Below are 15989 nucleotides of genomic sequence, written 5' to 3' on the forward strand. Positions count from 1 at the left end.
CATGAAATTTACCTTCGGCATTTCTAATCCAAGGCGAACTATCTCTTTGAATATAACTCTAGCGTTATCATTGTCCTCACAGACAGCATTCCATACAATAACATTATTTTCTAATTTAGCAGCTTCCATTTTCATAATCATCATTCTTTGAACAATTCAATTCTCCACCACAATCTCTGTGAATTAGATAGGAGTTCGATATCTTTGATGAAGGTAGGATTTCTAAGATTGGGAAATGGCTTTTAGAAACAACCTTGATGGTGACTTCATCATGCCACTTGAAATAGCAATCCCCTTAAAAGTAGGTCAGTTTTACCAAGAAACAGGGCTGTCAGGAAGGATCCCCCTCCTAATGTTTTTTGGACACTCAATATAAAAATGAGATTGTATAATTGTGGCGTGAAGCGCCACTATTTTCCTGATGCTGCCAAAATTTTCTGTTCGGTTACATAAAGACCATGAGAATACTGACATGTCATCTACAAACACATCAAGCTTGGTCAGTTAACACAGCAGTTTTATTAACTCCTGTTGTGATTTTACAGATGATGCCATAATTTTCTATTTGGTGACATAAAGAGCATGAAAATAGTGACATGGCATATACCAAAATCTCAATCATGGTTGGTAAATGTAGCAGTTCTACCGACTCGTGCAATGATTTTACGCATCATATTCCCAACAGACAATATGCTAGCTATTAATAAAAAACAGTCGATAAAATTGACAAGCCAGCTGGTAAAATCCCTTCCTCCCCAGAATTTGGAAAGTAACAACCCTGCCAATGACCATAGGGGCATTAATTACTAGTAAATTAAGGCACTAAATAATTTTATTAGGAGTAAATTTAACCTAGTGTTCACACCTCAGGTAAAGCCATGTTTTAGTTTTTTTTGCACTATGATTGTCAATAGTCATCTGTGCCTGAGATTTCCACTTTGGAAAATGGCTTTTCACACAATATATGTATTTTACAACCAAATAAATAGCCCCAGTCATGCTTCCAAGCAAAATTGAATATTCAACTGCAAGTCCCACCCTCTCAAGACAATCATCATTATCAGATAACAATTAGGGACTTTTACAGTTCAGGACTAGATGTAGTTTAAAATGCTAACACCTTTCTCCTTTTGCTTACTTCTTGCTGTTGAGGGATAATTCCAATTCAAAAAATTCAGATGATTTCTTTTTACTTTACAGTCTCTTGGAGGAGGAGCGTGTGTAGCTTTGTTTGCCTTAGGCGGCTGGGTACTGCATTTAGTAGCTAGTAGTAGTAGTAATATTATCCAATGTACAGATATATCAATAACCAGTGTAAAAATACAAATCACGATCAATAATCAGAAAAAAGGCATCATGAATAAAATCATGGGAGTACAGAATTCTGGGCAAAAACAAGTAACAAACTAAGATTGTTTGTTTGAAAATCTTCTTTACATAATTCAAGGCTCTTTTGGACAACAGGGGGGGGGGTGACTGAAAGGAATCTAAAGGAAATTTGGACCTTATGAGATGTGGTAAAGAGTTTTTATTGTCGAAAATAAAAGAATAAGAAAGAAAACTAGTAATATTGTAGACACACAAAGCAGAATAAAGAAAGCCAGAGATGGCAGTCAAATTGTAAGTCAATGTAAATGACATTGACTGACTTTGAATTTTTGAGTAAGAAGGGATGCGGGTGGCTCAAATGTGCTAGGTAAGAGTCAAAATCTTCCTAAAAGCAACGCAAGCTTCAATTTATAATGGATGTTCCAGTAGGTATGACCTTCAAGAAAATACAAAGAACCAACAACAGTAATGATCATGTTGCCAAGTGTGAAATACTTTGGCAACCAGCCTGTACGTGTTGGATACAGTGGTGGTAAGGAAGTCAATGGAAAGTAAAGCAGTCTGGATGGTACAGAGTAAATTATGACAATAGTACTTTAAATTTGATTCCCAGGGTTCAGTAAACCTCTTGGTGGAACTATGGGGTTTGTGTACTCAGTTAGACATAAATAGGCACCTGATTAACCAGGGATTCAGGAGAGGATGTTAAAACATAGAAAGAATATTTCCTCATTATGGAGCACATTTTTCCAAAAAGACACTCCCACTTAGATTCTGCTCTCCTTCCCCAGCCTGCTCCTACCTTGTCGCCTATTTGCTGATATGCCTCCAGACATGAAAAAAACTTTGTCTCAAACATTATAGAAAAAATAACCAAAATGCACCAATAGTTTCTCTCTTGTTTTTACTTGGTACAGGCACTGCCATTTTTTTGTCAAAATAGGGTCTTCTTCCAATTTATTTATTGTTATTTTTCTAACAAATAAAAATTAATCAGCTTATGTAATTACATTGAATGGCTTGATACAAGATAAAATTTAAAAAAAAATCATTTTTGAAGTGAAAGTAATGTGCAATAGTTGAACTTAAAATAAATATAAATTACCCTAAGTATGAGAGGAAGGGTTACAATTTGCCTCAGCTATGATTTTTACTGGCAACTTGAACAAAGAATTGTCATTAATAATTATCAATTAGTTTTTGTAGCAACTTGAAACAAAATTAAGAGGGAAACATTAATAGCTTTTTAGCACAAAATTCAAAAAAAAAAAAACTCCAGTCAATTTTAATGACTAATATATACAGATTTGTAAATAGAAAAACAGCATTACAACTTTGGGTGGAAAAGATGTCATAATTACTGTGAATGTAATGCTACTAGATTAAAAAATTACACTTTTGTCTTCAATCAAGTAAAGATCAAAGCTAAAAACAACACAAACTACTGTAAATATTATGGAAGTGACCACCCCACTTAGTGTCCTACTTTTCTACGACAAAGTTTAACTTAAACTCTAATCAAAATAGTAAATACTATTAATGAGTCAAACACTTTATTTCAACCATGGAGAAGAAAATATTGCAAGCACTACTAAGGGTCCAGGTTTGTATTATTCTTATTTTTTATTAACTTTATTCTGAGAAACTTGCAATACCCTATTGGGTTTTCAGCTGGGGTAGGTTGCCAGCAGACTCATCGAGTTTTGGCTAATGTTCTTACTGAGGCTACTAAAAAGGGATTCGAGTTACATTTATGTGCTTTGGATCTCTCCAAAGCCTTTGACACTGTTACGCATTCCCAAGCTATCTTTTCCCTTTTTAGTCATGGTATCAACATATCGGTAATTTTTCTTCTTAGATATTGGTATTCAAATTCCTTTTTGCGGATTTAAACGGATATGAGGGTTTCAGATAGTAGAATTCCAATACGACGTGGGGTCTGGCAAGGTGCTGTCCTCTCCCCCTCTATTTTCAAACTTTGTATATCATCTGTCCTTTCCTCTATCCCACCTACTAGCATCCTCAATTCTGTAAATATTTCTTATCTTGCCTATGCGGATGATATTCTTTTGATCAGTAGGACTAAAAAAGGGTTCTCTTTGTCTGCTTCAACAGTAGCATCTAAACTTCATGCGATTGGACTTTCTCTTAATCTTTCAAAGTGTGAATATATTTCATTTAATAGCAATATCACTACTCCTCTAATCTGTGGATCTTTTTCTATCCTGTTGGTTTCTTCATTTCGGTGGCTGGGAATTAACGTTAGTAAAACTCTAAAATCCTTACGGAATCTCACTGTTGCTGATTGCAAGAAGAAAATCCAATTAAGTTACTCTAAAATTGTTGCTAACCGAGGTAGATACAATAGAAAGTCTCTTGCTAAATTATACTCGGTTTTTACAGATCATTCAGTTTTGTTTCTTTCTGGTATTTACCCTATTTTTCATAAAAAAGATATCAGTTCAATTCGTTCTTATTATTTCCGTTTTCTATTGTATCTGCCTCCATGGTATAGGAATAGGAGCCTCATATCTATTTATAGTTTCCCGGATATTGGGTCGAAGCTCACAGAGCTTGCTGGCAAAATACCCCAGTCTACTTATAAGTATCTGCCCGCCCACGGAGGCCTTACTCGTTTGCTTTAGTTTCTTGTTTTTTCTGTTTTGTGTAGTGTTTGTTTTGTTTCTTTTATTGATACTCTGCTTTGATTTTTTGTAGCGCGTCAAAAATAAATTATTATTAATACTTCTTAAAAGAAGAATCAGTACCCAATCTTTTGGCAAATACTGCAAATGGAATACAAAATCTTCCTTGTGTCCTCAAAGAGGATAAAAAAAACTTTGGAATTTGAGCAAGAACTTTAAAATGAGATTGAAAGTAATCCATACCTTTTGCATAGTCTTTACAGGTGACAAAAGTTTCATATATAACTAATCTTAGAAAATACTTGAGTGGGCAAAACAAGTTTAAAAAAGATAAGCTTTTCTAAACTTTTTTTATTAAAACTTTCAGGAACAGACACATAGTGCACACAAGGCAAGAAGAAAGTGTTTTAAGCCTCATAGCTTAAAAGTATTTGCCCACTCACAGAGGCCTTACTCGTTTGCTTTAGTTTCTTGTTTTTTCTGTTTTGTGTAGTGTTTGTTTTGTTTCTTTTATTGATACTCCACTTTGATTTTTTGTAGCGGGTCAAAAATAAATTATTATTATAGCTCTACTAAATCCTTATTTACAAGGATTTAAAGAATTTTGGGGTATTACTTATGCATAAGAAAATCCTGATGTGGCCTAAAGACCTAGGTTATGCTACTTGCATCATTAAAATCTGGAGACAAAAAAATGGGCAGTTCTAGCCTAGGCATCTTATGTAGGTAGTTAAAATACAGAGAGAAAAATACAGGCCCTAATTTCCAAAGCTAAGACAGGTACAGACATGTCTTTTATATAATTTTCTAAGAGTAAAATTGAAAAAAAGTAGAGATAGGAGCTTGAAAATACCACCTCATAGCAAAACTTGGGCTCTGAATTCATTCCTGGAAGTTCTAATCTCTTAATGCAACCACTTTCCCCAATAGTGAAAAGTCCCTCAACCAGAATTCTACTGGAAGGATCCTTGAACAAAGAACCAACTGATATATTTTTTTTGTTCCTAACAGAATTCTGTCCTTGGCATATAATAGATATAGGCTATACCTTTTCCAAAATTACTAATTTGGATTACAAGGATAATAACAGTTCATTAGCCAACAAAAACAGCAAGTTTTTATATAGTCTGGGGCAAGATTGTGGCATTTAGAAGGGGGGCCAGGATTCAATTGTTATGTTAGTAAATATTATAGTTTAAGTCTACTTAGGAAAAGTATTAAAAGGGAAATCAAATGGTATTATTGTTATTTTAGTAAGATTATCTAAGAAATCTTGCACCAATGTAACAGTAGTGATAATTACAAAATAGCCAACAACAAAAAACCAACAACAAAATGTTGTTGGTGTAATTGAATGGAGCTTCCAGAATTTGCTCTCTATGCTCCAGGATCCTTTTTCTTTAACCTAGGAAAACCAAAAAAACCAACAACAAAATGTTGTTGGTGTAATTGAATGGAGCTTCCAGAATTTGCTCTCTATGCTCCAGGATCCTTTTTCTTTAACCTAGGAAAACCAAAAAAAAACAACAACAAAATGTTGTTGGTGTAATTGAATGGAGCTTCCAGAATTTGCTCTCTATGCTCCAGGATCCTTTTTCTTTAACCTAGGAAAACCAAAAAAACCAACAACAAAATGTTGTTGGTGTAATTGAATGGAGCTTCCAGAATTTGCTCTCTATGCTCCAGGATCCTTTTTCTTTAACCTAGGAAAACCAAAAAAACCAACAACAAAATGTTGTTGGTGTAATTGAATGGAGCTTCCAGAATTTGCTCTCTATGCTCCAGGATCCTTTTTCTTTAACCTAGGAAAACCAAAAAAACCAACAACAAAATGTTGTTGGTGTAATTGAATGGAGCTTCCAGAATTTGCTCTCTATGCTCCAGGATCCTTTTTCTTTAACCTAGGAAAACCAAAAAAACCAACAACAAAATGTTGTTGGTGTAATTGAATGGAGCTTCCAGAATTTGCTCTCTATGCTCCAGGATCCTTTTTCTTTAACCTAGGAAAACCAAAAAAACACAACTAAAGATAAAACAAAAGGATATATATGGAAGAGTTGTCAGGCCTAGATTTACCAATAGGCCCACTAGGCCAGTATTTAACAGTAGGCTCACTAGGCTAGGATTTACTATTAGACCCACTAGGCCAGGATTTACCACTAGGCCAAGATTTCCCAATAGGCCCAGCCTAGGGGTGAAATGAATTATGACTGAGCAAATTTTCTTCTTAACAAAAATTGGACAGATGTGACTTATCATCAAAATGCTATTTATACTCTACTGCTACAAAAGTACCACCTCAGAAATCACAAGCCATGCAAGCAAGTTATGGAGCTTTTATGACAATTTTTAGCCTATGGCTGTTAGGCTTACTTTGAAACAAGGCTTGTTTAGGCTTGTTTGATGCAAAATACTGATAAAGAACAAAAAAAAAACAAGACTAACTGACATTAGCAAAGTTTTGTATCATTTTGATGCAATTGACATCTATCCAAGCATTGACATTGTCTTAACAATGGTTCTTAGTGTACTTCTTGATATCTCAAAAAGGGGCTAGGTTAGGAAAATGGAACTTTCAGAAATGGGTCTACGGGCTAAAGTATGTCCCAGAAAGGTATTTTGAAGTACCAACCTCCACTCCCTCCCCCTCTAGAGGGTCCTGACCTTTGATGATCTTTAAAGGTATGTGTGTTATAAAAGTGAAACCTTACAAAATAGATCATCTGAAAGAATGAAGTACAACAAAAATGTTTTCAGCTTCACAACTTTGCTCAATCCCAATTTATAAAGTTTCAAAGGTGTGCAAATACATCTCCTATACTTTGAAAAAAAAAACATTGATATGGCTAAGAATTCTACTCAAATAACAGAAATTGCATTTTCAGAACTAAAGGCAGAGAAAAAGCAACTGGTAACTGAAAATTAAGGTAAAATGTTGTTTTATCAAAATTTCAAAAAGTATATGTCATGTAGGCAAATTTCAGGGTCCTCTAGAGGAAGAAGGAGTGGAGATGGGTACTTTAAAATACCTTCCCATGATATACTATAGCCTGTAGATCCATCCCTGAAAGTTTCATTTTCCTAACCTAACCCCTTTCTGAGATAGCAAGAAGTCACTATACTAGAATGTTACTGTGGTAAAATTCTTGCTATCTCAGAAAGGGTTTAGGTTAGGAAAATGGAACTTTCAGGGATGAATCTACAGACTGAAGTATGTTCCAGGAAGGTATTTTGAAGCAACTACCTCTACTCCTTCTCCCTCTAGAGGGCCCTGACCTTTATAAATATGTGTGTATATAAAAGTGAAACCTTGCAAAATAGATCTTCTGCTTAAACGAAGCACAACAAAATTCTTTTCAGCTTCATAACTTTGCTCAATTCCATTTTATAAGGTTTTAAAGATATGCAAATTCATTTCCTAAATTTTGAAAAAAAAAAACAACATTGATATGGCTCAAAATTCTACTCAAATAACAGGAATTGCATTTCTCAGAACTAGAGACAGGAAAAAGCAACTAGTAACTGAAGATTAAGGTAAAGTGTTGTTTTGTCAAAATTTCAATAGTAGTCACAACCTAACCTGTCATGTAGTCAAATTTCAGGGCACTCTAGAGCCTGTAGACCCATCCCTGAAAGTTTCATTTTCTCAACCTAAACCCTTTCTGAGATAACAAGAAGTCAATTAACTAGAAGTTTACTGATGTTGTTTTTGATTTTCTTAATACTCTCAATACATAAAAATTTGATCTTCAAATAATTATCACCACTTATATTATTTTGTGACAAAATAAAAATTCTTATAATAAGAATTATTTTCTTAGCAAGAACTGACTCTCTCTTCTATAGTATGAATATGGAGTGTCATTTGGGTCTAGAAGCATCTAAGCTTTAAATCTGGCCCTAAGAGTAGGATATCTACTTTTTTGGCATTCCAGTAAAATCCAGATGGGTTTTTGGACTGACTATATTTTGCTATACCATGATGAAATGTGAAGGTAGGATAGTGACGAGACCCCACCCTTTTATTTACCTTTTTGTTGACAAGATGTGAGGGTATGAATTTAACAAAATTTTGCTTAGTTCCAATTCAGTAGCTAATGCATTCGTATTTTAAATTATTTGCGAAATCTGAACCATCTGTAACAATATTGATATAGAGGGCCAAAAAAAACTCGACCCCTCCTTCAAGAGGTATAAATAGGCAAAGGACTTTAACGGTTGTCTTTGGTTCTTGGACTTAGATGAGCTATCGTCAAATTATCATAAATTGGATTTAATGAGGTCAAATAAAGTAAATATCACCTCACCTAAGAGCTATGACCTCTGTCCACGTAATATGTCAGATAAATCTAATGAACCGGAACCGAGAAGGTCAAAGATTTGCTTATGAAAAGACAGACGGACAAAAAGACACCCTATGTATTGATAGGACCTATTCATAGGATACGAGGGGTTGGCAACTTCTTCTGGCTGCAGTTGTAAAGAAGAAAAGCGTAGTGGCGGCTATGGGAGGGCTCGGAAATAGAGACCGATTACTACTGAACTAAAGTGAAATTCATTGGGATAATTACGATCATAATACAGAACAAGAACACTCCTGGATAAACTTAGGGTTAAAGTTAGGATTATCAAACAGATCGTGGTAACGAACTGTAGTAAGGAGCGACCCAGCTCAGTAGTAACCAAAACTCTAAAAAATGGAATTTTGATATCATTAGCTACATCAAAAGAATTGCATTTTAATACTGATTTTAAATATAAAAGTTTCATCAAGTTTAGTCTTACCCATCAAAAGTTACGAGCCTGCGAAAATTTGCGTTATTTTAGAAAATAGGGGGAAACACCTAAAAGTCATAGAATCTTAACAAAAATCACACCATTAGATTCAGCGTATCAGAGAACCCTACTGTAGAAGTTTCAACCTCCTATCTAAAAAAATGTGGAATTTTGTATTTTTTGCCAGAAGGCAGATCACGGATGCGTGTTTATTTGTTTGTTTGTTTGTTTTTTTCCCAGGGGCGATCATATCGACCCAGTTGTCCTAGAATGTTGCGAGAGGGCTCATTCCAACGGAAATGAAAAGTTATAGTGCCCTTTTTAAGTGACTAAAAAATTGGAGGGCACCTAGGCACCCTCCCACGCTAATTATTTTCCCAAAGTCAACGGATCAAAATTCTGAGATAGCCATTTTATTTAGCGTAGTCCAAAAACATTATAACTATGTCTTTGGGGACAACTTACTCCCCCACAGTCCCAGTGGGAGGGGAAACAAGTTACAAACTTTGACCAGTGCTCACATATAGTAATGGTTATTGGGAAGTGTATAGGCATTTTCAGGAGGATTTTTGGTTGGTGGGAGGGGTTGAGAGGAGTGGGGTATTCTGGGGGAACTTTTCATCGAGGAATTTGTCATGGGAGAAGAAAATTTCCATGAAGGGAGCGTAGGATTTACTAGCATTATTAAAAAAAAAAAACAATGAAAAAATAAATATGAAAAAGTTTTTTTCAGCGGGAAGTAAGGAGCAGCATTAAAACTCAAAACAAACAGAAATTATTACCCATATGAGAGGCTCACCTCCTCCTAATACCTCGTTCTTTACGCTAAAGTATTTTTAGTAATTTCAACTATTTATTCTACGGCTTTTGTGATTCAGAGGTCATTCTTAATGAATTGGGACAAAATTTAAGCTTTAATGTAAAGAGCGAGGTACTGACGAGGGGGCGAACCCCTTAATATATGTAATAAAAACATGAGATTACAAAATTTCTTTACGTAAGCTAATTTATGAGTTACGTATATCTTTTACTAATAAAAAGATTCATAAAATATTAAAAGTTCTAGTTGCCTTTTAAGTAACCAAAAAATCGGAGGGCAACTAGGCTTCCTCTCCCGCTCTTTTTTTCGCAAAATCATTCAATCAAAATTATGAGAAAGCCATTTAGCCAAAAAAAAATGTAAATTTCGTTTTAATTATTCCTCTGCGGAGAGCCAAAATCAAAACATGCATTGATTCAAAACGTTCAGAAATTAAATAAAAAAAACAAGTTTTTTTAACGGGAAGTAAGGGGCGACATTAAAAGTTAAAACGAACAGAAATTATTTCATATGTGAAAGGGCTGCTTCCTCATCAACGCCCCGCTCTTTACGCTAAAGTTTTTTACTGTTTTAAAAGTAGAAATAAGAGGAAGAGTCAAACTTTAGCGTAAAGAGCGGGGTGTTGATGAGAAAGCAGCCCTTTCATATACGAAGTAATTTCTGTTCGTTTTAAGTTTTAATGTCGCTCCTTACTTCCCGTTAAAAAAAACTTGTTTTTTTTTATTAATGAACTTAGATCCAGACACTGCCGGAAGGCTTCGAGATCATTTTGTTGTAGATGTCTATCACCTCTGCTTTGTATTGGTAAGAATAGTTTAGCGTTATCTGCACAAATCTTTGTGGAACACTGAATAATCAAGGGTAAAATCATTCATAAGAAATAAAATAGCACAATATGATATCTGGTACTAAAAATCACTAAAAATAAGCTAAAATCATTTTCATAAGGTATCATCTCTTGAGTTTACCTATATATGGTATCAGTGATGGATTATAAGGGCAGATCTAGAGCAAAATATTGGGGGAGGGGCAAATATAACAAGGACACCAATAATTGACCAAATTGACATGATTTTTTAAAAAAGAGCCAAAACAGAAACAAGACCAGTCAGAAAAATTTCTAGGGGTTCCATGCACCCTCCACCCCTGGATCCTTCATTGATCCTTCAATGATCATTGATCTTCATTGGATCCTTTCATTCAATTAGTGATTTTTTTCTTCATTGTAAGGAGTATTTTTCTTTTCTTTTTTTTACTAACAGAAGTATTGACACCTTATTAAAAGAACTTGAGAAGTCATTACCCCGTCTATAAGGAAGCGAAAGGTAGAATCGCCAGAAATCTGAGATAGACTCAAAACTTGGGAATTACAAGATCTTTGCTTTGCTTGTGCATTTTAGACTATTTCTTTCAACAGGGCTGTCAATTAATGCAGAGGGACGGGGAACCCCCCCCCCCCCCTCCCGACTTTTTGGTCATTTGGTAAAAAAAAAATCTGTAAAATTGTGAAGCGAAGCGTCATGATTTTTCCGACGCCACTAAAATTCTTTGTTCGGTTAAACGAAGACCACGAAAATACAGACATATGATGTGCAGAAAGTTCGAACCTGGTTGGTAAGCGCAGCAGTTTCTGACTCCTGCCGTGAGTTTGCAGAAGGTGCCACAATTTTCCATTTGGTTAAATAAAGAACGTTAAAATAGTGACATTGTATGTACTGAAATCTGAATCTCGGTCGGTAAATACAGCGGTTCTATCGACCCGTGCAGTGACTTTAAGCATTGTATTCGAAACGGACATTATGCTAATTATTGACAAAAACCAGTCGGAAAAAATTATCAGTCAGTCAGTAAAATCCCTTGCCTCCCCCTCCCCCAGTTTTTTTGCTAGTAACAACACTACCTGTCAAAATACTTTGAGATTATTGACAAAAGGTGCTGTAGAACATACTGATTTTGTATCAGTATGTTCAATATGTTTAGCGTGTATCAGTCAGTTTGTATAGCTGTACATACGTGCAGCTATTGTAGAACATTCTGATTTTGTATCAGTATGTTCAGTATGTTTAGTGTGTATCGATCAGTTTGTAGAGCAGTGCATACATGCAGCTATTGTAGAACATACTGATTTTGTATCACTATGTTCAGTATGTTTAGCATGTATCAGTCAGTTTTTATAGCGGCACATACATGCATATATTACTGATTATATATCAGTATGTTCAGTAAGTTTAACATGTATTAGTCAGTTTGTATTGCTATACATACATGCAGCTATTACAGAACACACTGATTTTTTATCAGTATGTTCAGTATGTTTAGTCCGGGTCAGTATGCTCAATATGATTATCATGTAGCAATCACTTTGTATAGCTGTACATACATGCAGCTATTGTAGAACATCCTGATTTTGTATCAGTATGTTCAGTATGTTTAGTTTGTATCAGTCAGTTTGTAGAGCTGTAAATACACGCAGCTATTGTAGAACATACTGATTTTGTATCAGTATGTTTAGCATGTTCAGTATGATTAGCATGTATCGCTCAGTTTGAATAGCTGTACGTACGTGTAGCTATTGCAGAACATACTGATTTTGTTTCACAAATTTCGAATACCTTTGAAATTTTCGTTGTTTTACTGAAGGAGCATAGTTCATTATTCTCTAGACTTTGAAAATATTAGGAAATCTTTAATACGATAATGTGAGTGCTATTATTCAAAAATTTATTTCAAGAGCATTCAACTTAATTAAAAAGGAAGATTAGTTTGAATGTTCAAGCACATCCTAGCTAAATTTTGTAAAGATTTGTGCTTCTTATTTAAAAAAACAAGATGGAAAAAAGGAATAATTTGTAAAAAGGTTATTTACTGGTAGAGCGCAAGCACCGATGTACACTACGTAAGTTAAAATCATCCAAAATATTTTTTGGTTTCCTTGGGGGAGTCACCCCTATTGATTTCCATGGAGATAATTCTTGTAAATCAGGTTTGTTTGAAGAATTTACCTTTAAAACAATGGTAATGATAACCCTACAACCCAAACCCTCCTAACAAACATTCAAGGAGCATATGTTTTTCAGGGATATATGTCATTCCCGACAATTTGTTCAATTAAACTTCAATGTAAGAAATCAGAACTGAAATAGGGAGTAGTAACCTTCATTCACATTTAAGAGAGCCTTTGGTAATGCAGCTTCTAGTAACAAACTATGAGTAAAGAGCAACCTTTGTCCATAGAAACTCTAACTCTAAAATATTCGAATCCAGCATGGGCAAAAAAAGAAATTGTTCATGCTTATTTAGAATATGCAATGTGTATCAAAATCAAAGTTATTCACTGTAAGCATATAGACATTTGAATAGTTTTAGAAATATAAATTATACCTCCCGAAAAATTTGGTGTCATCATGAATAAAACTATGCGATAAAATCCCACATGCAGGAGGAATCTTAAAGCGCTATCTGAAAGATATGGAGTTTCCCTTTTCTTATGTCGACGTTCACCGTTGAATGTCCGAAATGCCTTTTTTTCTCCTTGAATTTAGTCAGCGTTGCCAGTCAACTATTCCAGTTTAATTCAATGTTTGATGATAACAGATTAGGTTAGTTAGGCTTGGTGTTTAATCATTTCTGATATTTAAAACCTAATTTAATCTAACCTAACCTAAATTAACATAATCTAACTTTAACTTTTATCAGCATAGCTTGCGTAAGGGTGAAAAAGCTGACTCACAAAATTAATTGAACCCAAACAGAAAAAAAGCTGGATTTCAGACATTCACCGGTCAATGTTGACATTAACCAGATTTGTATATATATATATATATATATATCCCTCCTCGCATTTAGGGATTTAGGGTAGTCCTAGGCATATTGTGAAAAAAAGAACAGAAAAAAAGCTTTCTCAAATTTAAGCAGAGAGCGATGTTAAAACTTAAAACGAATTGAATAATTCCATATAATAGAGAGGCTACTCCTCCTCACCTCCGCTCTTTACGCTAGTCTTATAATGCTGCTTATTCCAATTCCAAGGCCCCTGTATTTTAGTAGTTGTTCTTAAGCAACTGGGACAAAATGTAGAACTTTAGTGTAAAGGGCTGGGTCAAGGAGGGGGCAGTCCCCCTCATATACACAATGATTTGTGTTCGTGTAAGCTTAATATAGCTCTTTGATTTCATTCGTATTTTTCCCGTTTAATATTGAAGATTATATATAAAAAAATACAGAAGAGCATGTTATACAGAAGAGTATCATACATACGTCACTATACAGAGACTATACATCACTATATCACTATACATCATAGAGTATCACTATACAGAGAGCACATAGAAGAGCATCTATGGACTGAAACATCATGGACAGAACCTGTTGAAGTGATTGAAAAAAACTTTAATTTTATACTTAAGTGAAGCATACCCTGACAATTCTGAAGATGCTGAATCTTTAATCTTCTGATATTTTATATCCTATATGTCGATACAGAATAATCTACTAAAAGCTCTCATACTATTTTATAGTAAAAACAGGGACAAGTCCTTAGTCCGGACTTGTCCCAGTTAAAGATAGGAATGGGGCCAAAATTAGTGGTAAGGAAAGAGTTAAAAAGAGATGGGTAGAATATCTAGAGAATGTGCAAAACTGAGACAGAGTTGCAAGAAAATACATTGAGCAAAATGAAGTTTGTGATACCTTGGATAGGAAGGAAGATTTGTTTTGTGAGGAAGAATTAGCAAGGATACTAAAAGGATTAAAAATAATAAGGCTTCTTTTTTGAAAAAGAGGAAGTACGTAACGATTTTGGGAAAGCCTTAATTAAATCACTGTAAGGTGATAAGAGTGAGTGTGGTAATTATCGAGACATTAGTATGGTCTCCGTAGGTGGTAAATCACACAGCAATATGAGTTACAAATTTTTAAGAGAAGAACAGTGCGGTTTTAGAAAAGGTAGAGGATGTGTCAACGAAATTTTCACCCTTAAGTTAATAATTGAAAAGCGCCCGAGTTGTCAAAGACCTCTGATCCTTAGTCTTATAGATTATGAACAAGTGTTCGATTCTTTCGATAAAAATCTTTAACAATGGTCTTATTCTTGTATCGTGAACCCGACAAATACATTAAAGTGATTAGTGCTATGTATGAGAATAAAACGGCTGCAATTAAGGTAGGAAATGACGTTAGCAGTTGGTTTCGTATTAAATCAGGAGTTAAGAAGAGTTGTATTCTACCCGCCTTTATATGATTTATTTGATGGACTTTGTCTGAAGGAGCTCAGGAAAGGCAATGGGAGACCATATAACTAAATGGGGAGGAAAAACTCTCCTGGACTTAGATTATACTGATAGTTTAAGCATCCTAGATAAAAGTGTGCGTAAATTGAATGGACTTTTAGAGGTTTTACGAGTTCAGGGTGCTAGAATAGGCTTGAAAATTAATTTTAAGAAAACTAAGACACTAAGGCTAGGAATAAGTGAAGATGAAAAGGTGATGCTGGGTAATGAAAAGATTAATCAGGATGGCAGCTTCACTTACCTTGATAGTATTATGAGTAAAGAAGGTGGGAACAGTGAAGATATTAAAAGTACAATAGCTAAGGACCAGGGTGGTTTTCACAGTAAAAAAAAAGTTAGGAAGATTAGAAAGATAGGTCCACAAACCAAGATTAGAATGTTCGAAGCTACAGTTTATGACAGTGGTCATATACGGCTTTGAAGCTTGGGTGCTCGGAAAAACCGAAAAGATTTGCTAGATGTTTTCCAGAGAAATTGCCATCGGATAGTTCTGGGTGAGTGACCTTATTTCAAACCTGTTCGATCCCGCTTTTTAGGGCTATAATGAAAGAAAGGTTGAGATGGCTAGGGCAAATTGTGCAGAGGAAGGATGACAGATTGCCAAAGATTGTCCTTTTCGGTCAACTGTTTAGGGTTAAACGGAAATCAGGTCGTCCTTGTCTGGGGTGGGGGGATGTCATAAAGAAAGATTTGAAGGAAATGGGAACATCCTTGGATAGTGTAAATGGGAGGCTTTGAATAGATTGAGATAGAGGAAGAGCGTGCGTAGCTGTGTTGGCCTCAGGTGGCTTGGTGCTGCGGTGAGTTGTAGTAGTAGTAGTAGTAGTAGTAGTAGTAGTAGTAGTAGTAGTAGTAGTAGTAGTAGTAGTAGTAGTAGTAGTAGTATTAGTAGTAGTAGTAGTAGTAGTAGTAGTAGTAGTAGTAGTAGTAGTAGTATTAGTATTAGTAGTAATAGTAGTAGTAGTAGTAGTAGTAGCAGTAGTAGTAGTAGTAGTAGTAGTAGTAGTAGTAGTTAAAAACATATATATATATATATATATATATATATATATATATATATATATATATATATATATATATATATATATATATATATATCTATCTATATTTACAGGTGGGACACAGGGACAC

The sequence above is a fragment of the Artemia franciscana genome, chromosome 21 (assembly GCF_032884065.1).
Source record: "Artemia franciscana chromosome 21, ASM3288406v1, whole genome shotgun sequence".
Classification (NCBI taxonomy): domain Eukaryota; kingdom Metazoa; phylum Arthropoda; class Branchiopoda; order Anostraca; family Artemiidae; genus Artemia; species Artemia franciscana.